The sequence below is a fragment of the Ixodes scapularis genome, unplaced genomic scaffold (assembly GCF_016920785.2).
Source record: "Ixodes scapularis isolate PalLabHiFi unplaced genomic scaffold, ASM1692078v2 PGA_scaffold5__190_contigs__length_132052651, whole genome shotgun sequence".
NCBI classification, from domain to species: Eukaryota; Metazoa; Arthropoda; class Arachnida; order Ixodida; family Ixodidae; genus Ixodes; species Ixodes scapularis.
The window spans coordinates 18,163,875-18,186,141 of NW_024609880.1; the positions used below are offsets into that span (position 1 = coordinate 18,163,875).

Consider the following 22,267-nt stretch of genomic DNA (forward strand, 5'->3'; position numbering starts at 1 on the left):
CGTGCTGTCTGTGGCGGTCCATCGTAAGGTGAAGTAGATTGTGGTCACCGCTCTTGTCGCGTGACCGAACTGACTAGACCTGCAGAAAGACAGTTTCGTGACATGGTATATACAGTCTCTCGTGCTGCGCCGTAGAGGTTGCACTTTGCCAGGGGATGCGTTCTTGCCACTGTGCATGGAGTCGCTTCCAGCAGCGTACTAGCCATATTGCTGTGCAGGTATTTGAAGAATGCAGTAATCTAGCTTATTTCTGCGCCACGCACGAACTAAACATTTTATGGTCTTATCAAACAAACGCGCTGGCCGCGTATGTCCTAGAAAACAAGTGCAAAAAGTTTGCCAAAAAATAATTGTGGATTTAAGTTTTTTCTGTTTGTTGCAAGCCACGTGGTCGAAAAGACCGATATTTTAAACAATCATCGACATATCACGGGGCGTTCTCGATGTTTGCAGTACAATTTAAACAAACACTTTGTGCCACCAGCGCTCGGCTTAGTAAAATCAGTGCTTTTTTGAGGCATTTTGCATTTTGTTGCAATTGTCTATGCGTTTGATAATGTCAGCTTTATGGTGCTCATGCTGTCGATACAATGCAGCTGTCAAGCGCCAAGTTTTATGTTTAGGAATTAGAGGAATGAAATGGAGCGATTCAGCCATTCCAGGAGTGGGAATGGGCCCAGTGTCCCCAATCCTAGGAGTTGAAAGGAATGGAATTATCGAAAAATCAAATTCCCGGAATGGAATGGGAATGGAATGGGGGTGCCCATTCCGCAACACTGCACTATACTATGTGCCGTGATTAATGTTGAGCTGGGTACGACCGGGGAGGCAGTGAATTGACCGAACGACGTTGTAGCGAACGAAGCCCCGCCCATGACGTTTTATCGAACGACACCTTAGCGAATGGCGGTGTTCATTTGAGCAAACGGTAGATTGACGATGCCGTTCTGGCAACACCAATTTATCGAATCGCTTCGGACGGAACTCCGCTTAGAAAAAATATCGACATGCTTCATTCCTCTCAAACCGAAATCCACTTTATTGCGTGTTTGAAGCTCCTCGGACAGCTATACAAGGAAGGAGATAACTTGAAATAGGTGCGCAGTTTTTGTTGCCTGTATCCTATCCTGGTGGTGGCTGTCTTCTGCCATAAATAGAATATAAAATATAACTGAAAATAACTTATAATTACAATGTTAAATCAATCTAAAATCGCGTATAAAATACACTTTCCATTCAATAAATCGAACTCAAATTTTGCAATTACAAAAACAAAAAAAAACTTCCGAGACAAAAAAGACTTATTTGTCTTTTGACTGCCGAAAAAAATAAGAAAGTTTGAAGTTTTTTTTTGTTTGTTTTTTGTTTTTGGTCACGAAGGTTAGGTTCCAATGCACTCGGCTTATGGGTCTTCTGGGCCCGTCAACGTCAACACCGTCTCTGAGGGCAAAAATGTCAACAAGTGAATTTCGGCGGTTTCGGATTGACATGGTAAACAGTGGAAGCAATGGCCTCGGTGAACCAATTGGAGCGTAAGAATAAGGCACATGAAGACTCAACTCCGATGTGGACATCACATTGGCACCTATAAAGCACATTTATCGACCCAGTTTTCGTGTGTATCCTTAGAATAAAAAGCTTTACTTCCCATACGTCCTGACGCATTTGGGTATAATAAACAATCCTTGAGGTAACTGTACCTAGGTGAACTCTTAAGGGAGTACCTAGGTATGTACCTCAGTACCTTTTCGTATGAGTATCTGTAACTGTATCTTTGTTGCATTTTTTAAGTAACTTTGTGGTGGGTTTGCCTTCCTGTATACACGACTAGGAGGAATAACACGAAGTCAACCGTTTTAACAACAAAAAAAACTACATTTAATTGCACATGGGCGAGACAATGAAGAATAACAACAGAAAAACCAACGAGCAACGGCGGCGCTTGAGCGCAGCCCAGCGACCGCCTTTGCGTTTCTCTGATCCGCCTTCTCAAGGCGGCGTACGGGATGTGCGCGTGGCCGGCTTGATTCCGCCGCCATGCGGGAGAGTTTGCCACTTGTGCCCCGTAGTCGGGCAACAGTGCTGAGGAGCCGCCAGGGTGCCCACAACTTTTACAACCCTGGTTATGAACACCCCACTACAGCCAATAAATGTGCGAATGGATATTTTTCAAAACAGGGAGCTCCGTTCGAGATGATTATTCCGGTATATAGTCTACCAATCGTTGTTGTCTTACTAGTTTTACCGCTTGAATATTATTTCCCTTTAAAGGGAAAAGGCGTGCTAATGCAATGATAAATATTTAATACATCTAGAGCTCCAAGACACAACAACAGTATCTATAAAACCATGCAGATTTTTCAGAAAACTAAATTCAAGAGATGTGTTCATTGATCTGCAATTCCCGCACATATTCATGTTTTCATCGCAGTACTACTTAATGGAATGCGAAAGCATCATCACAATCAGTAAAAAATAAATTCAGTGCGGTGCACTACCACTCTTAGAGCTAGCGGTTCTGTAAACAATAGCAGAAATTAGGTTTTGATTGTGCAAGTGAAGCAGGCACCACAGACATGAGGCTGGAAAGAGACAAATGTGAAAATTATCAAATGTCAAACTTAATGTTAAGTTAATGTAAGGAGCAAGCAAATTTGCTCCTCCAGCAAAGGGTTACACTGTTGTCAGAGCGCCGAGCCTGATTGAATATCTGCTCCGGGTGTCTGCTTACGGGATGAAGCGCTGCCGAGCTCAGCTGGATGAAGAGAAGCGCCGTCGTCACGAGCCTTAGTAGTGATTGCCTTGCCATTCTTTCGCTGTCAGAAATCCATCAATATTTTATGCACAAGGAGACACTCCGTGAGAGGGGTAAGGAAATCCACCGAAAGTTAACTTATTTCGTTCGACATGAAGGAGTTTGTGTTACGCCGCAACAGAAATGCTTACTCAATAGACAAATGTATTCTGTTGGTGCGACTCTTACAGGCACAGATTATCAATTCTTCCACGTTTTTCGCGTTTCCCCCTTAATATTTGCAGATACGCTTTTTGGTCGGATTTTTCGCTGTATAGAAGAAATACGACTACACAAAACAATGAAGAAATAGAACCAATCCAGTGGTTCGCAAACAGTTTTGTTTACAAATTTTACAGATTTAATAGTTTCTAACAGCTATGCCAGGGGTTTCAAATAATTCTTTGCTTCCTTCTGTGTCACATAATTTGGTGCCGACAAGAGCGCCTTTCGGGCAAGCTTTCCGGCGATTCAAGTGAAGGCGGCAATGTAAAAATGTGTGATTTTTTGTCAGCAGATGTGCGCAAGAAAGCACGAATTCGCAACGCCGTCTGATCTGTGGATCACCGGAGGGGCTAGAAAAGATAAAAGTATGTTGCGCGAAAGGCGTGACACCATGTTAAATGACGCCTTTTTCAGTCAACTGTCTTTAATGAGTTGCATTAGGTGGTGCCTTCTTTGATTAAGTTTTCTGCTTGTAGCCGCATTTCTGTTAGTCCAATTGCGTTTTTTAAACCTTTTTTATAGAACTTTATGCACGTCTGCCTGTTGGTGCTTTAACCACAAATAACTTCTCCTGGTAAAATCTTCTTTACTTTTTTTAAACATTTTCCCGATGATCGCCGATAGAAAAGCAATAATTATGGGCTTTTATTCACCGGGAGTCAGGCAAGTACCGGTCCGGCGACCTTTACGACCCGTTGTGCGACGAGTCAGGCATATCGCCACGAATAACGACGTGACAACACAAAGAATAACTGAGGGAACTGATAAGTGTAATAGGGCGAACTTGTCACCAAAACAAAACAGAGAAAGGTTAGCGTCTCAGGCTTCGATGGCGGCGTAAGAGCAGAATCGAGCGCTGGGGCGAGACTGACTCCGGCTTGCCACGCGGAGCGCTATTTGTAGCCGCATGTGTTTCTGGAATATTCGGCCTTTAACTTTCGGCTTACAGAACATCGCAAGTCGATCAGACAAGAGAGGTTTTGATTTTGCGAGATCGCCAAGTAGAAAGAGTAAATAAAATAACATTCTGTTCCCAGGAATCGAACCCAGGTCCTCCGCGCGACAGTCAAGCACGGTAACCATTCGGCCACGCACGCGCTCGCTCGGTGACGTCCGTGGCATTACACTACCCTTTTATTAACGCAAAGTCTCGATGCTACCTGGCGGAAAGAAAATAGCAAAACAAACAAAAATAATGGCAAACTACGGAAGCTTGTAAAGTACAATCCTATCGAGCGTAGTACGGGAACACAGTTCACAGTCCCATTGAGGGTAGTACCGCTTGAGGCGCACAACGCGGACGACTTCCGGTCGCGGAGGACGACGAGACGAAGTCCGTGTTAGGTCGTGTGTCACTTCGTAGTTCATGTCCCCGAGCCGGCGAAGCGCGTTGTAGCATCGGAAGTACCGTTTTAGCAGCTTCTCGGTGCAACCGCGGCAGCGAATAGGTGTCCACACCCAGACTCTGTGTCCGGGCTCAAAGTGGACGTCGCGACGACGAAGTTTTTTGCGGCCAGCGTCGACACGTTGCTGGTCTTGAATACGGAGTCACACGAGCTGGCAGAATTCTTCAGCGTTTTGCGCAACCACCGGGGCGTCGTCACTTCCGTCGCCACTTGGCTCGTGAGGTAGCATGGCGTCAAGCATCGTGATCGCTATGCAACCATGCACCAGCTGGTCTTGTGTAACACCAGTGGTCTCTTGAACCGCTGTATTGTAGGCGAAATTGATATTCGCAAGTCCTTGTCCCACGTCTTGTGTTCCACGTTGACGTACATCGACACCAAGTTGGCGTTGGTCTTGTTTAGGCGTTCCCTCAGCCAATTAGTCTGAAGAGGGTACGCTGTGGTTCACCGGTGGTTGGTGTGGCTGAGACGGAGGATCTCTTGCATCAGCTCTGCCATGAAAGATGGCCAGCAATCTGTAATCAGAACTTCGGGAGCGCCGGGCCGAAGGACGATGAACCGGATGAAAAACTTGGCAACATCCGCAGCAGTGCCTGAAGGCAGGGCTTTCGTTTCGGCGTATCGCTTGCTGCAATCTGTAGCGACGATAATCCAGCGGTTTCCCGACGTTGACAGCGGAAAAACGCCATGTAGCTCCATTATGATCTGCTGGAAGCGTGCAGTTAGCGAAGGAATTGGCTGCAGGAGACCTGCCGGCTTCGTCGGCGGTTTTTTATGTCGCTGGCACTCGTGGCATGATCATGTGTATAGGTGGACGTTTTTGGGAAGCTTAGGCCAATAATACTTTTCACGAATACGGGCCAGTGTCTGACTATAACCAAGGTGACCGGACGTCGTGTCGCCTTAGCAGGCTTGAAATAGCTCCCCTCGAAGGTTGGCCGGCATTACCAGCAGCCATGGCGAATTGTTGTCCCCGAAGATTTTTTTTTTTTTAATGCTCCTTGTCGAATGGCGAAGGTCACCAGGGCTCGTAAGAAAACACGTGGCATGGTACTCCCGCGCCCTTCCAGGTGCTCTATTAGTGCGCGCACCTTCGGATCGTCTCGTTGACGCCGCACGATATCCTCGGTGTTAACTGCGCCTAAGAAGCACTCGTCGTCGTCGTCGTCGCTGCTGCCGGAAGGTGTTTCGACGGGGTTCAAAAAAGCCAGCCAGCGTCGCTGTGCTTGCGGCCTGACTTGAGTCCTTGAGGCTCGGGAGCCAACAGAGTGAGTGGTGGTCCGTGGCTAAGCGGTACGGGCTCCCGTACAAGTGCGGAAGAAATTTCGTGATTGCCCAGACGACAGAAAGGCATTCTTTCTCAATCGTGGAGTAATTTCTCTCCGCCTTGAACAGTGTCCGGCTTGGGTAGGCGTTGACTCCCTTAATGCCTTCTTGCACTTGCACCAGTATCGCTCCACGTCCTGCGTTACTAGCGTCCGTGCGAAGTTCGGTTTCACAATCCTGGTCAAAATGTCCAAGAACAGGAGGAGTCTGCAGTCGTCGCTTCAGCTCGTCGAATGCCTGCTGCTGCTCCTCGGCCCATTCGAACTTCTTGGCGTCCTTCGTGAGGTTTTTGAGCGATGCAGAAATTCATCCGAAGTCCCGAACGAAGCACCGATAGTAGGCACATAGGCCGCGGAATCTTCGCACGGCCTTCTTGTCTCTCGGCGATGGAAATGCCGCAATAGCGCGAGTCTTCTCTGTGTCAGGGCGAACGTCTTCATTACTAGCCACGTGATCTAGAAACTTTAGTTCATCATCTGGGAGCCGACACCTTGACGGCTTGAGGGTGAGTCCCGCGGTCCTTATGGTTTGGAGAAGACCTCGAGTTGTCGCACGCTACGACGTCAACAAGATACACAAGACAGCTCTGCCACTTCAGTCCTGCCTCTGCAGTGTCCATGACCCGCTGGAAAGTCGCTGGCGCCGTGCACAGTCCACAGGGCACTACCTTGAACTCGTACATTCCATCCGGCGTGACGTAAGCTGTATTCTCTCTGTCGTGTTCTTCGACTTCGATCTGCCAATAGCCGGGCTTAAGGTCCATGAATTAAAAGTGTGGAGAGTGGTGCAGACGGTCTAGCCTGTCATCGATGTGGGGGAGTGGATAGATGTCTTTCTTTATTGCCGCGTGCTGCTACCGGTAGTTCACGCAAAACCTAAGATTTCCGTCCTTCTTAACCAGAACGACTGGAGAGGCCCACAGACTGCTAGAAGGCTGGATTATGTTGTCGTTCAGCATCTCTTGAACTTGCTTCTGGATTACCAGCCTGTCTATTACGGAGACTCTGTACAGCGATTGATTCACAGGGAGGACGTCGTCCATGGTAACGTTGCGGTGTTTTGCAACGGCGGTTTGGCGCAGCAGTTCCGGTATTCGGCGAAGAGGTTAAAGAGCTGGTGACGTTTCTGGCCCGGAAGCTTAGGGTCAATGTCGAGGTGCGCTGGCGGTGTAAGGTCTCGCTGAGGTGGCAATGGTTTTTCTGCAATCATACCGGCGTGCGGTCATGTATCAAAGACCCCAGGCTAGCGATTCTAACGCACTGGCTAAATTTCTCATCTACAGCTGACACCAGACGCCCATTGAGGCAGACTAACATCCGGCTGTATGAACATACACAAAACAATTCGCTTTTGCCAGAAACGTTCGTTTTTGGGAATTCCTGGTAGTATGCACGCGCCTAATTCAGACTTAAGACAATCGCAACGACTCCCCCACGTCAGCGTCTATCCTTTCGATATATTTAGTGTCTCAGGAGAATGACTTCGCTGTACTGTGGGCCTCAAAATTCAGAAGCATTGCCTTGAAATCTCTCAGTTTATTCAAAACGCTCTGGGAATTAAATGACACAAGTCGGAAAGTTATTTCTGTTCGACGTCACGGAGCAATGGGAACACGTTTCTTGCTGCAGCTGGGCAGTTTCATATGTCACCTTTACATAAAACCTATCATAAACCAGAATCACTTTAGCGTCGTATTGTATATCTGGCTGCGGTGATGCCCAGAGCCGCTTTCGCCTTCGAATTGTTTCTTGCGACCAATTATGCCGGAGAGGAACGTTTCTTCGTTTCAGTAATGGACAATTCTTAAGAACAGACATATTTTCACTCTGGTCTTGGAAGTGCAGTATTACTGGCCTAGTTCTTTCGGGAACATGCCTACCAAGACGATGCAGACAATCAGCACTGTTTACAGTAGCCTTCAGAGTGGATTTAAAAATAATATTTATGACTGTTTGTAAGCTAGACTCCAGTTTCGTCAGGCTACTCTTAAATACCAAATATAACAAGGTTCTCTTTTCTAGACCAGCCTTCGAGTTCAACTAGCCTCTTCTCCTGTAGTTTGTTCGCACTCTAAATATCTGCAATACCTTGGAGCAGAGGAAAGAGCCGCTAAATATTTTTTCAGATAATCTACGTCCTATTTGCTTTATCCGCCCGTGTTAGGACATCTCTGACTAATTCATCTAAACGTAACTGGTTTTCCTCTCTTTCTCTTATTTCTTTCCGCATTTCAGATTGGTCAGCAAGAAGCTGGTTGAGTGATTCCTCGATACTAGGCACACAATTTTTTTCTGCATCTTCGAAATGTAATAACAATGCAGACATCAAGTAACGGCACACTGACGGAACGCCTCTAAAAATGGTTCATGGTTTTGATGACAGAAACAAATACCGATCGTCACTACAATAGCATTGTACGGGATATGTGTAAATGACCTTGAAAGTGAAGAAGACAGGCGTATTTAGCATCCGTGCCGTCACGATGTAACCAAGTCAACTTAAACCGACGAGATAGTTTTAAACATGTATAGGCAAAGTTCTGGATGCGACGTCAGGGTAGGACGTAGATTCCGGAAAACTGTAATCCAGGGAAAAGCGACCAGGTTCTGTCGAGCCACCATTTATGCCTTATTGATAAAAAAAAAAACCATGTCAAGGCTGTCAGCGCCAAAGCTTTCGGCGCCGCCGCTTGCCACCTGGCACAGCAAGACCTGGACAGTAAAGAAGACATGCGTATTTAGCGTCCGCTTCATCGAGACAGAATTGATGGAGTGAGGCGACTCTCCAAATTGGAATCACAAGGTTCTTTTTCTGGTAGAATCGTTTGCACGCCGCACCAGAGTCAGGAGATTCTCGAGGAGGGGATCACGGGACTCCGTGATTTATTTCCAATGATCGATTACCCACAAAATAGAGAGACATTCAGAAACAGGCCGGAAACCGGAATGACAACACGTTATCGTTGTTCGATTCGAGGACTTCGAGCGTATACATATTGGCGTACTTAGGGTGCCTTCATGTGCGCTTCGCATAGAGTGATGCCAACTGCCTGTTTCTCTTTCCCACACCCTCTTCCGCTGCCATTTTGTTCCTCTCATTGTTTCCCCGTGCGCCGGAAAGTGGCCTTTGTGTCCATCGGTTCTCCCATCCGAGGGGGAAAATGCTAACCCTCCCTGCGTGGGTTCCACAACGCTGCTCCGAACTTGTGAGATAAGGTGCTTGTTTCCGGGAGGGTTATAAGCCCCACGGATTACTGCCGAGAACCAGAATGGCTGCTGGTTTGTCGGCGAGTGGTATTACAAAGGGTGGCATCACCTTAGCAAAGCTCACATGAAGGCTCCCTAGGCGTACCTGTCGAAAGGCGCCTTTCCCCCGTCTCTCTGGAGCAGCATTGAGCGTGTTGTAGACAAGTTTCCTCACAACAAGAACAGCGTATAAGCATGGAACCGGAGTATTCACATTTCGCTTGGGTTTCAACATCCTGACCTGTACCGCTTCATTGAGGAATTGGAGACCGAACAAAGCCTCACCTAGCAGAATATTATCTATGGTCATAGAGGATGATCCCCATCGGGCACAAAGCTGTAAGCGAGAATCTCGCAGACAACGGAAAGCCCTGCCCCAGTATTACAGAGCCCCTCACTGACACTTTTTGAGCTTTTTCATCTGTACTGCTACCAAGCTATATCCAAAACAAGAGTGTATGTCAAGTAAATGATTTCTTCAGCAGTTCCGCAAAACTCGTCAATTGTGACGTTCATTCTCCTTTCGGGTAAATAGGGTGTCGAATTTATATGACTATAAAACGCTAACTGATCAACAATCAATACGTCTTTAAAAATATGGAAAGAACGTTAAGTTCATTGACCTGCGATGGGAAGTTTTTATAGTAATGAACTTGCGCGAAAAACTATAAGAATAAAATAATATATAATGGCGCGGGTAATAATATAATCACACAACGGTAGATAATAAATTATAAAAACATACACATGTTCTGCTGAACGTGTTAGCACCAGTTACTTAATTTAAGCGCGAGATGCTACTAACATGCACTAAAGCGGAAAACAAAATACAGCATGCCTTCACACGCGTGCTGTATTGTTGGTGAGCTCTTCTGTCGCGTGCTGCTTTGGAACGTTGCTAATCTTCCCTACTGCTGTTTGCATGCCCGGTTGATTTGTCGCGTGCTATTTTAATGCGTACTGTTTTGCCGCTGTGCTGTTTTGACGCGGTGCTATTTTGAGGCGTGCTGTTTTGACCTTTGCGATTTGCGCTAGAGCAACCGTTCATAAGCCGCGAGCACCTTAACGGCGCCGAAAAAGGTCATCGCTATTTCACTGTTCCCATCATTTTAACGTTTAAAAATCGTAAACTATCATGGTGCAATTATGTACAGCTGTGTGCCTGCGCGTTTGTCGCATTAGAAAGCGAACTAAGACGCGACATTCGCACTCGCACTCAAATTAACATGGGTCGAAAGCCCATTGCTTGAAAGGTATATGCTACCACTTGACTAAGCATATGGTGAGTAAAATTTGCTTAACGGTAATAAACCTTGGAGAATAGTAACAAAGGGGACAATGTACACACACAAATCTATAAACGACACTTCTAATTGACCGGTGCGCGACTGAAAAAATACGCCTGATCGTGGCATCAAACCAGGGGCCTGTCCATTTGCAGTGGAGCGTTCAACCAACAGTGCTAACCAGGAGTTAGACATCAGTGGAGCAACCGGGTTTTAGCAACTTCCACCAGACTAACACCACCAAGGGAGAACGGCCAGCATTTTAGGGTTAGGATTACACTGGAAGGGAATACAAAGGTGCTGCGAGTTGGACAAAAATAACGATAATAATCCGTTTCGAAGGGGAACAAACAGCAATCTCTAAGCACAGCTGAGTGACTAGTGGCAGCTGTTAAAACCTGTTTGCTGCACTGACGTCTAACTCCTGGTTTGTTGAGTTGTTTGGGCACTCCGCTGGAAATGGAGAGGTCCCCCGTTTATGTTTGGAGCAGGCGGAATTTTTCAGTCACGCACCAGTCACCTAGCTGTGTTTAGAAGATTGTGTTTGTCCTTTGTCCCCCTTTGATCCCCCTTCTGTAGAGATTACTATCGTTATTCTTGTCGCGCTCACTGAAACGTCGCACTAATTGCATTATCATCAAAATCTGATTATCGCTCTTTGGGAAGCGTAGCAAGATGTGACTGGACGATGTGCGGTAACTGTGAGAAATTTAGCATTTCAATCTCAAGTCCGGCTTCAGATAAGCTGTCAATGTACATTCAGGAACACGTTTTACAGTTATGAAAAGCAGTGCAAACGTTTTCTACATTAAGAGACCGTAATGGATACCGCGCTTTAATTTGGTAACGTTATTATTATTTTTTTTTCTTTTTCGCATAACTTTACTTGGAATAGCAGCACGTAAGAACCCTTCTCTAGAAAAAAGCGCACATTTTCCAGCTCCTTAAGAGAACAGCCTTTCGCTGGACCGAATTCTAGGCAGATACGAATGCGGAAGCAAGGAGAAAACAATTTACGACTTTCTTAGACACTGGTCGGCGATGAAAAGAAGAAAGTACTGGGGAACTATATTTCTGAAATCCAAGATATGCATTGTTTTAATCTGTTTTATACTTGTTAAGTCATTTTCCTTAAGCTTGTTCAGACCCAATTTGGAAAATACTGAAATACAGACGTTTTTGTTCAGCTGAGTATAAAAAGTATAAAATTGTTTATGAAAAAAAAAAAAAAAGGCATGGGAAGGAGGAAACTTATCAGAAGCTTGTCACACTTAGCGACTCGTTAAAACATCCGATGGCAGTTCCGTCGATTTTTTCGTTCTTATTCTTAAGAGCTCGCTTTTTTTTTTTGTTGTTCTATTGCATTCTGTGTAGTTGCTTTTCGTTCATATACTTTGGTGTTTCTTTCTCAAGGCGATCCATGAATATGTCGTACGTTTATTTACGGCGAGTGAAATTTAAGTTTCGACTTTTCTCGCTGATAAAAAAGGCAGACACGCCATAGGTGCTAGTAAAAACTAAATTGGAGACCCGGTCAGAAAATTGGGTGCTACTCAGCAATTTCAAAGAGGGCGAACTTACTGTTCTTCGTTACATAACGTGCTATGTACCGTCGTTAGTAAGAGAGAAAGTGACAGCACAGGTTAGTTCGTTACTCGGTGTTAAGAAAAGCATATTTTTTTATTTAGTCATTGTCTCCGAAATTTCGCTATCCGATGTCAAAGTTGTTCACATCGCTTCACAGTTGTTGCGATAGTTAAAGAGCGTCACAATTCGATGTAGCCCATCGGTGGTGTTTTCAGCACCCAAGAGATTAAACAAGAGTGTTCAAGGGCGAACATGAGAGCAGAAGGGTTATCTAAGGTAAGTGAAAAAATAAATGCGTGAAGCCCTTCGTAAGATGCTGTGAGGGGTGTTTTAAGCAAACTTGCACTCTTGTGTAAAACCTGTGACGTCCAGCAGACTGGAAGGCGTTTAAATTATGGGCTCAGACACCACAAATACTCTCTGGCTGCCACGGTCGGGGTGCACCACCCGTTACACTGTCAAGCGTGTTAGTGCTAACCGTCCTTTGGTCATGTTGAAATTAACCTGAGACTGGGGTAGAGAAGAAACATCAAAACTTAGACGGGACAGAAAATAGACAGGACGACGCCTCAAACTCAGCTAACTCGTTCATTTAGTCCACCTCCTTATATAGTCTCACTCTCAAGGCCATCTCCACCAACACAAAAGTACGAGGTCTATACATTTCAAGCGCCACAGTCGTTATTCGTGTGAAGAAATGAAGATAAAATGACGAGAGAACTGCTCGACGCTTTTCACATTGTCACTCTGGAGGATCTCTACGTAAACAAAGCGCTTTGAGAAAAAAATAATATAGCGAGAGTGAGAGCTGTCTACGTTTTGAAGTGACAGCCATAGGTGTGAAGGGAAAGGGGTTTAACATAACCTGAGTTATAGTGCCTGCTTGATTTTTTTATATTTTGCCCTTTCTGTTTCAAGTAATAAAACGCTTATTATGAATCACCGCTCGTCCTATTTGGGCATTCATTCAGCTCTGTCCATGCTTTGTTTTCACTCTTTCTTCCATTACAAGCCTAAGAAACTTATGCATGTGTATATGTCCAGAAAAATAAGTTTTTTTTCAAATAAAACGAATCCCGTTGTTTAGCGTTTTTTTTAATATTGAAGAATCGTACCTTCACCTTCTTTGTTATACAAAACGCGACAGTTAAAAAAATAGCCGCATGGTTTCTTTATGTGTCATTCACTGTACGCTAGATTCATTTAAAAACAGTAAATGATTTTTGTCGCACTGCACAAGGAAAATAAACGTGGCTCATCCATTTACATTTGTTTAAACATGACTTTTTTTTCCACACGAGCAATAGCTCAGAAAGTGTATTGTTCGTAAACACCGCTTGGAGACCGACAGCTGACACATTTTTGCTCCGATAGTCCGTCCGTCATAAAAACCATGTTTTTTATTGCATCATATAAACATCCCTAGATGACAACAATACAGTCAGGCCTGTTTGCAAGTTGTGATTACTTCTCGCTGTTACTCCTTGAATTGGTTGCCAGGCGGTATGCCGCTGGCGGCTGCCCCAGTTATTTTCTTACTGGTTTTGTTTCAGTTGATGTGAACGCCCCGACGCCACTCTATAACCATGAGTCACCATTAGACACATGGTGGCGCATTAAATTTAATAATTATTCCTGTCCTATTTGTAATTCTCTCAACTGTGTAAATGCGCTCTTCGCGATGTTTTTCATATCATTAATTATGTCTAAAGCCTTCGTCCAAATTGAGAGACAAGCCGCAGCAACCGACACAGAGCGAGCTTGTAACGGAGTGCCTGGCGGCACTGAAAATTAAGGTTTTCTGTCTTTAAATACTCAAGAACACCGATACCATTGTAAGACATTTGTGGGGATCAGCATGATTGTTAAGTGGCCTGCGTGCACAGCGCAAAACGCGCTTAGTACGATGATGTTCTATAGCGATCTTGGAGCGACTGGTGTAAAACGACTCTTTCAAAGCTGCGAAAAAACGAATGTACCGAAATTGTGATTGCCATGGAGTCAAATACCGACCAGCCAATCACATTCTAAGGTTGTGTTGTCGGTGTGTAAGTCCATGTTTGAGCCCGGATAGCAGGCAGGGAAGGCAATGGAACACCTTTCCTAAGATCCAGTGACTTAAGGGCAACGCTCTGTGGAATTTCAATTGTGATTCAAGATTTGGTAGTGTGTATGAATCTTGTATTTAATTTCAATCACCATGTCATTGTTATCACGAATGCACCTTTAAAGTCTTGGAAACCTTTAAACGTGTATCACGCAATTCTTCTAATTGACATTGATTTTACATTTATGTTGCTCACTCGTGCGTAAACATATTGAATACGCCTCGGTGATGTGGAATGTTATTGCCGTTACAAAGTCATGTATCATTGAGCGTATTCAAAGCACATTCAGTTGTGTACTTTATAACCGCTACTCTTTTTTAGACTTACTACTGTTCTGACAAAATATGCAGGCTGAAGAATCTAGGTACATTGCATAAAATAATTTTTGAGACACGATTTGAAAATTCTACAGAAGGTCGCGAATGAAATAATTGATTCATCTGTATTAGTTTCAGTTACTTAAGCGTTCCTCAGATTTTTGCAGGTGGAATTCCATGTTTTATTCTTCTTATTTGCATAAAGCAGAACCCATGACACGGCTGCAATTGACGTATAACCATTGTGAATGAATTGCTGCAATTAGCATCGTTGCTATTTTTGATGACGCGCGTAGTTGTAGAGATTCTGTTGATTATACTGTGTTGGACTAAAGTTTCTCTTCCCATTCGTTTTTTTTTTTGTGCTGTTACATACTAATCTGGAAATTTCACCACTAGAAAGGCGTCATGCCCTCTGTGGGCCACTAAAATGAATGAATGAATGAATGAATGAATGAAGAGTCCGCATGCACAGCTTCGATTCGCGCTCAGATCACTCGAAGGGACAGGCGCCTTGCAGCTACGACGGTTTCCGACTATTTCATCGAACACCGCGTTGTCGAACGCGATTTCATCCGAAAAATGAACGTTTCATCGAACGCCGTTTGGTAAAATGCCGCTTGCCGAACTGCTAACGGCCACAGCATTTAATGATTTTTCTTATTGCTACTATCTTTTCTAAACTACTTTTATGGCGTATTACGAAAACATGTAGAAAGCCTACAACCACACGGGTGTTTTTTTCAGTGTATTGGCGACTCATAATTATTGTCGACTCCCTTCCTGCGTTCTTGAGAGATGACGTGTACTGACACCTTCCGGCGCGGACGTGTAACGCTGACTCTTGCATTGTTGCCGTTTTTCACTCCGACGTTTATTTTTTTATGTTTTGTGCAATTAGCCTTCGGGCTGCTTAATTTAAAAATAATCCTGAAACAGCTCGACTAGACACGAACGAAAAGAGAGACTGAATAACACTAAGACAAACTAAAAACTCTCTTGTTTTCCATTAAGAAGGAAGAAAAACTTAAAAACACAACCCCTTGATCAGGATGGAATTGCGCCGGCATAACAAATTACTCGGTGTCACCGGCTCTTGTCTATGCGCCATTCGACGACCTGAAAAATTCACCTGACTATCTGATAATATTAATGTAGCCTGAGACACGCAGGTTGATCCTTCTTTTTTATGTGCGCCTCAACCATCTCTCGAGCTTATTGTTTCCTGTGTTTTTTTTTAGCAGATGAGAGTCGTTTCTAGGAGCGGCTTACAGTGTGTGTCCTGGCATTGTAATTACGAGTTGAAACAAGCGGTTTATTCAAAAGAAGATAGGCGCGCTCTTAAGTGGATTTTGAGTAATTGACCATCTGCCCGACGTTTACTATCCCACACGAGAAAGGTATCTCGTATACCACCTCCTCGGCGCATGGTACGAACTTGATGCGGTTTTATGCCGCAGCCTCCTTCCCCAGGCGCGTTTTTCTTGCTTAGAGTCTTCTTCACTGCGCCGCAAAACCCGCTTAAAGGCCGACGACCAGTTCGCGCTTTCCACTATTCCCTCTCTTCCTCCTCTCCCCCTTCTACACTGCCCGCCGTAGCCGGTTTCATCCTCCCCCATGATGAGGAGGGTATTCTGCCATGCAGAAACTTGAGTCTGGTCGTCGGCCTTTAAGTCGTTCAGTGCCGAAAACACCACACCTACCCGATATCTATAGGTAGCCCTTTGAAACGCTCGCGACTCGCGGTTAACATAGAAATAACTATCACATTTTTTTTTAATCTTACGTGGCACCTTCCTTCGCGTGTCTCGCTCTATGCAATTTACTATTTTAGCAACAGGCCGAGGCGAGTACCGACTCCGGGAACCCGAATCGGTGTCTTCTTATTCTCAAGACCTGGGTTCTCGCGCTGTTTCTAGATGAATACGTTCCAGCTCGCCAAAGCAACCACTTCGTTTAACAAAAAATATGTATCGACCCTAAAACCTACCGATTTTTTTTTTCATTTTATATGAAAGCACAATGGGACACTTCATCAACCATAGAACTAAATTATTAAAATAAAGGTAGGTTATCATGGATGTGTCACCTACTTAATTTCTATTAAAACAAATTTTGTGCCACGAAATTAAACGTAAAGTGAATAGTAATTAATAATATTTTAAACTACTAGTGAACAATCCAACCCTGCTTAAAAGGTCAATAAAGTGTGGCGCTCAATTAGCCCATTTTCAAAATATCGGCCTTCAATAAAACGGTCTTTACGTGACACGTTTGATCAAGTGACCCATTTGAAGTTTTGACTGCCTTGCCAAAGAAAGTTGTCCGTGATTTATAGTGCATTTCGACATATATATCAAGGATTCAAAGTGTACCACTCCCACCTTGCCTTGACTGTCATAATTCGTAGGATACACACGTCCATTGATGGTAATCACTTGCCGCAGTAGTTGTGTGTTTTAATGCTGTGCTTGCTCTGGCTGCACGCTTCTACAAGGCCTCCGGTGTTCTGCATTCGTGAGTAGAATGTTCAGAGGTAGTAGACTCGGTCGTCAAAGATCGTCAAAAAGGCATTTGCGGTAACGTCAGCGCAAGAGAAGACTTAGTTTTTCGAAATAACATTTTGGCACATTGCAATTACTGTTTATCGCATTTCGTAGTACTGAACGAGCCAAGAAGCATACGAGTGGTGAATACTCTTATGAAAGCATCACCGTGCGAAGATGGTAAAAAATGATCCGGCCCTCGTCCCGACTGCTTTGCGCTTGGGTATTGGTGGTTTCCTGGGGTGCACAAAACAGCCTGAATCACTCAGATCTAACCTGCAACGCATTTTTGTAAGCCTTGCTTAGTTCGTGCAAAAGCAAAATGCACGGTGTTAACAAAATGAACACTTAAAAAAATGTGACATATAGATTCATTTCTATGCATATTTTTGTACCCTATAGCATTTAATACCATATAAGGACATATCATGTTAGGTGATAAGGGCTGAGTTCCACATTTCAATATGTACACATTATGCTGTTAATTGTTTTCGAATGCGTGATGCTTTTTTATGTTTATTTCCGTTGTTTGGTGTTAAATATTTTGAAGTAGAGTCGTGTTACGTAATTAGACCTGCATGGTGGTCGAATTTGGCCTCTGTCCTCCTCGGGTGGCAATTTTAGATATAAGAAGAGCCAAGTGTTGCCGACAATATTGTCACAAATGACAATTGGTGAGGCGGCGCGTTAGTGGAGAAACTAAACGTTTAATGAAGCGACCTTTTCCCCGAAACAAAACAGAAGAAGGTTGCCGTCGCGGCCATCGATGTCGGCGAAACAACAGGTTCAGGCGCTGAAAGAGGCTGACCCCGGCTCGCAGCGCGGAGTCCTTTTTGTGCCCGTGTCGGTTTCTGGAAGAAAGGCCGTATAACGTTCTGCGCGTAGTACATTCGTATCTCGATTATACGACACGGTTTTTGAACTTACGAGAACGCTAATTTGAAAGAATATTGAAAAAGACGCGTCGCTCCCAGGAATCGAACTCGGGGCCACCGCACCAAAACTGAGCACGATAACATCTCAGCCACGCACTTTTTTAATTCTTTATTGCCAACTTAGGCGTCGACAAAAATGTCACAATAATAATAAAAAACACTCAAATCACTCACTCTGCGACTAACGGGACATGGTTAAAAGTACTTCAATTGTGTAACACATTCCAGTGAAGATACCCAATCAGGAACCTCAGGCGGAGCCTTCCGCATTTCTGTCATCCGTCGAGCAACTTCTCCAAAGTACTCTTGGACCGGAAGAGTATCTACATATGCATGACGGACAACCGTGCGAGATATCTGTATGCTATGTGAACCCAGGAGCGTGACGAGGTCATACAGTATGCCGCAAACTCCTGCCTGTACCACCACCCCGTGAATGACATTGGCGCGTTCATCTAGGCTATTGTGGGCCCTTCATTGTATGTTGAAGGAATTATCTTTCCTTGTTTGACAGCGTCACGGATTCTTGCTAATCCAATTCTTGTCCTCACAGCGGACGTGGAAATCCTGCAGTACCTCGCAGGTCAATTTGGCTTTGTTCCTCCCCAAGATGTTAGTCTCGCCGAATAACGGTCTGCATGTACACTCCCTACAATAAATTGTAAGGTTTTCTGCTCACTGTAGCCTTTAAGGAGTACTCATGCTCCAGGACTCGGTCTTTGAGGCATCTGCCCGTTTGGCCTATGTAGCTCTTGCCACACAAAACTGCTATCTTATATATGACGCCCGCAGCGCATTGAAGAAATTCCTTTGCATGCTTCTTGGTGCACTCGTGTTTTGTGGTACGCACAACATGCTCACTCCAGGGCAAATTTGACGAATTCTTTGCGATGCTGAAAAACCTACTCTGACCCCAAAAGCTTGCGACGTTTCGTTTTAGTTTTTTATTTTTTTTATTTTAAACGTTTTGTGCAGGTACGGTATTACCAGTGGCCTTGCTTTCTCGAAACCGGTCTCGTTGGTTTTAAGCCTTTCGCCTTCTTCACCAGAGCGTTTGCCACATCAGCCAATAGGGCTGTCAAATAGCCGGCTTTTTTTTAGAATCTCTACTTGCATACTGAAGCTGAATGCCATACTATAAAGACAGGACGTTTTTGTGCCAAGCCCAGACACGCTAGAGTTATGCCCCTCTTAGGGCCGGTTGCACCAACGCCGCTTACCTTAACCCAAAGCGGCACTTTTCTCAGCCGGCTTAGCGCCCTAAACCGAGCTTAGGTAAGCACGGGTTTAAATTCCGGTTGCACCAACGTTAAGCCGGCTTTACAGACGCGCCCCTAGCTAAACGCTGGATTTGCGTAGGGAATCTAGGGACAAACAGAGCAAACTAGGGAACGCTCAGAGCGACGAATACGATTGGCGGAGAGGAATCACGTGATGTAAACAAAACAAAAAACAAAAAAAACTGCCGTAGTAGTTTTTGTCCGCGTCTGCTTTTCGCTGTATTTCTTCGGTGAGTAACAAATTAAAGGTCTCCAAATTCAATCATTTTTTCGTTTAACTTTCAATAACAGAAGTCAAAGCTTCAAATAAACACGAATGCTCTTTACATCTGTGATTGTGTGTTTAATATCGGTTGATAACAGGATATTTTGACAGTGGTAGTAGTTTTCGTGCTCACATCTTGAGGCGAAGGAGCCATCGGGGGCCCCAAATCTCACCGAACGCGAGAAGGACACTCTACTCGCTACATCGCTGAAGACAAAACATCATGGATATAAGTAGGCAGGTAAGATGAATACTAAAACCAAGTCAAGCCTGAGACCGATGAAGTTCAAAACAGTGACGAACTCGCCACGGCAGCTGCGAAAATGCCCGGAAATCGTCGAATAGATGTCGTCGAGAGGTCAGGTCACGAGACCTTGCATCGACGGTACTCGTTGCTATCAGCAAGGTGACAGAACTGCACTGTACCGTCGTTGAACATCCGCTGCAGCCTCAAAGGGACTTCAGTTTCACACTGTCAAGTTCAGAAAAAAAAAAAAAAAACTCCCACTAGTACATCACATCGTGCCGATAAGAACGGTCGTCTCTTCGCATCACCTGCCCCAGCCTGCCCCGATACAGCAATGCACGAATCTAACATAGTAGTCGTTACGATTTGTCGTCGCCACGAATGAAAGATATGAAGCAAAATATTCCTAAAAAATCGCGATCACCAAAAAAGTCACGGAGGACACAACAAGGCGCAACTTTCAACTGAATTTTATTGAAAACGTGTTCCGGTATATAGTCTCAACCATCGTCACAATGACAACAAACGACAAAAGTAAAGGGAAAACACCATCACAGAGCACAACTCGGAAACAACAGTATCTCGTTCTCGGGAAACGAATGAAAGATATAAAGCAAAGTATATAAAAAAAATGCGATCACCAAAAAAGTTACAGTTATGGAACGATACAGTTTTCTGAAGCCAAGATTCTACTCGCGAGATAAGGAAAATTCACTGAAGATTGTCTCAAAACTCAGAAAACGAAAGAAATTGAATTTTCGCTGTTTTATTACTTAAAAGCGCCGCAATCTAATGCAAACGGCAGAGGTGTCGACAATCAGCTGATCGCCGAGATCATGTACTGCCACTATTCAACGCGCTGATCAGATTGAAGGATACGCGCTGCAAGTGTAGATAAACAAGGTGGTAAATAACAATACGTTACAGCTATGCGAAAATTAGTAAGTACATACGAATAACCTCGTTGACAGAAGAACCAACGGGAATACAGACGTGAGCCCCACAGCTCCGTACGTTTCTCGGTTAGGGCTAACACGCCCTGAAAGTGGAGAGCCAACTTGAAAACAGGGGTCGATCAACACTTCACGCGACAATATTTTGCATCCTTGTCACAATCGAAAGTCATTTTGTCGAAACGTTCACGCTGATGTAGCCTAAAACACTTTGCACAACCAATTTCGTCCACCGCGTCGACCGTGACAAAGCAGCCGCCATGTTTTTAATCCAGGATTAAGAAACAACCAGAAGCAAAGCGCCCAATGTTGAGCGCTGAAGTTAAGCGTAGTTTAGTGCTAGGTTTAGCGATAAGCGAGTTTGGTGCAACCGAACGAAACCGAAACTAAGCTTAAGTTCCCGGCTAAGCTCCGCTTTGCGCTAAGCGACGTTGGTGCAACCGGCCCTTAGTGAGTTTTGAGTGGGCTGAGCCATAGTCAAGAATGCCTTTCGTGGATAGTGGGCAGTACGACCAACGAGTGGAGCGAAAGGTCAAGAAACTGAAGTATCTTTTTTTTCCTTGGGGGGGGGGGGGGGGGTGCGGCACCTCATATGTAAGCCTAATGCCACATCCGTACTCAGCAGAGGTCGCCATAATGTCTTCAGCTTCCATAACATCGTTCACATGAAAGCGACTTCAGCGCATCGACACCACTCGGTCTTCGAACGAAGCCGACGCGGCAATGTTTACATGAATGCGCACTGAGCCCTACACGAAGGTGGCGCTACGCCGAGTCAAAGCTCGAAGTTCTGCAGTTCCGGCACCAGTCGCACCACGTTTTCCGGTGCATTGCACGTGGAGGCCTTTCGACGCGTTCAGATGGTTCAGTGAACGTAAGGATCGTGCCCGCTGTCTTCGGTGCTGTGGAAGAAGTTACGAGAAGGAAGAAACATCAAAACCCAAGTGTTCAGGACTCCAGGCCGGGCAGCCGGGTCACTCTGGACCAGAGGCGACGTGTGTGCGCACGTTTTAAGGAAGCCTCCGCGCATCGCCGCGCCAGACCTCGCCGATCGCGACCGGACCCCATGCTTGAAGGGCTCCTGCGCAGCCAGGAACGGCACCGAGGTAAGAGCTGTTCGTTCTTCGCTACCATGTAGTGCTCTACAGTGCTCGGAGCTCTCGGTTTCGTTCGTGCTTGCGCCGAAGCCTTTGGGACCCCTTCGGACGCGCAAGTGGAAATTCGCAAGGCTTGGACGGGGGCCGCCCTTACCGAGCAGCTCCGCTATATTCCGCTTACTTATGATGGCAATAGAAGCTCGCGTTTGTTATCGGGAAAAAATTACGGGCGACAATACGGGACCGCTCTCCGTGCCGCCGACGAGATTGGCCGCCGCCATGTTCTCAGCTGTTCACTCGCTCCCGCAGTGAGCGCCTTCCCATAATCCTTCCAGTTCCAAAGCGCGATTCGACCTCCGTATACATGGGCTGGATGAATGCGCACTCGCCATCTCGATCCACCTCTGTCTAGCGACTTTAATGCGATGCGCTTTCTTTGCGCATTATGCCGTCTACATGACCGCATTATATTGATAACTATATTCGGTGCGACTAAGTCGCATTTATGTAAACGCGACTTATGTCCATATGTCCGCCATCTTCGAGAATTACCATGAAGTGATCAACATAGCGGACGACCTTGTTCCCTTTTTTTATTCCAAGCGAACTTTCCATGTCACAGTCCACTGCTCCCACGTAGATGTACTAGA

The 22,267-nt window shown here is 45.2% G+C and overlaps 1 pseudogene; it reads right to left on the reverse strand.

Annotated features, from left to right (window-relative positions):
• Positions 1-7,307: 7,307 nt before the first annotated feature.
• On the reverse strand, positions 7,308-8,504 carry LOC120848836 (annotated as a pseudogene).
• Between the last annotated feature and the right edge of the window lie 13,763 nt (positions 8,505-22,267).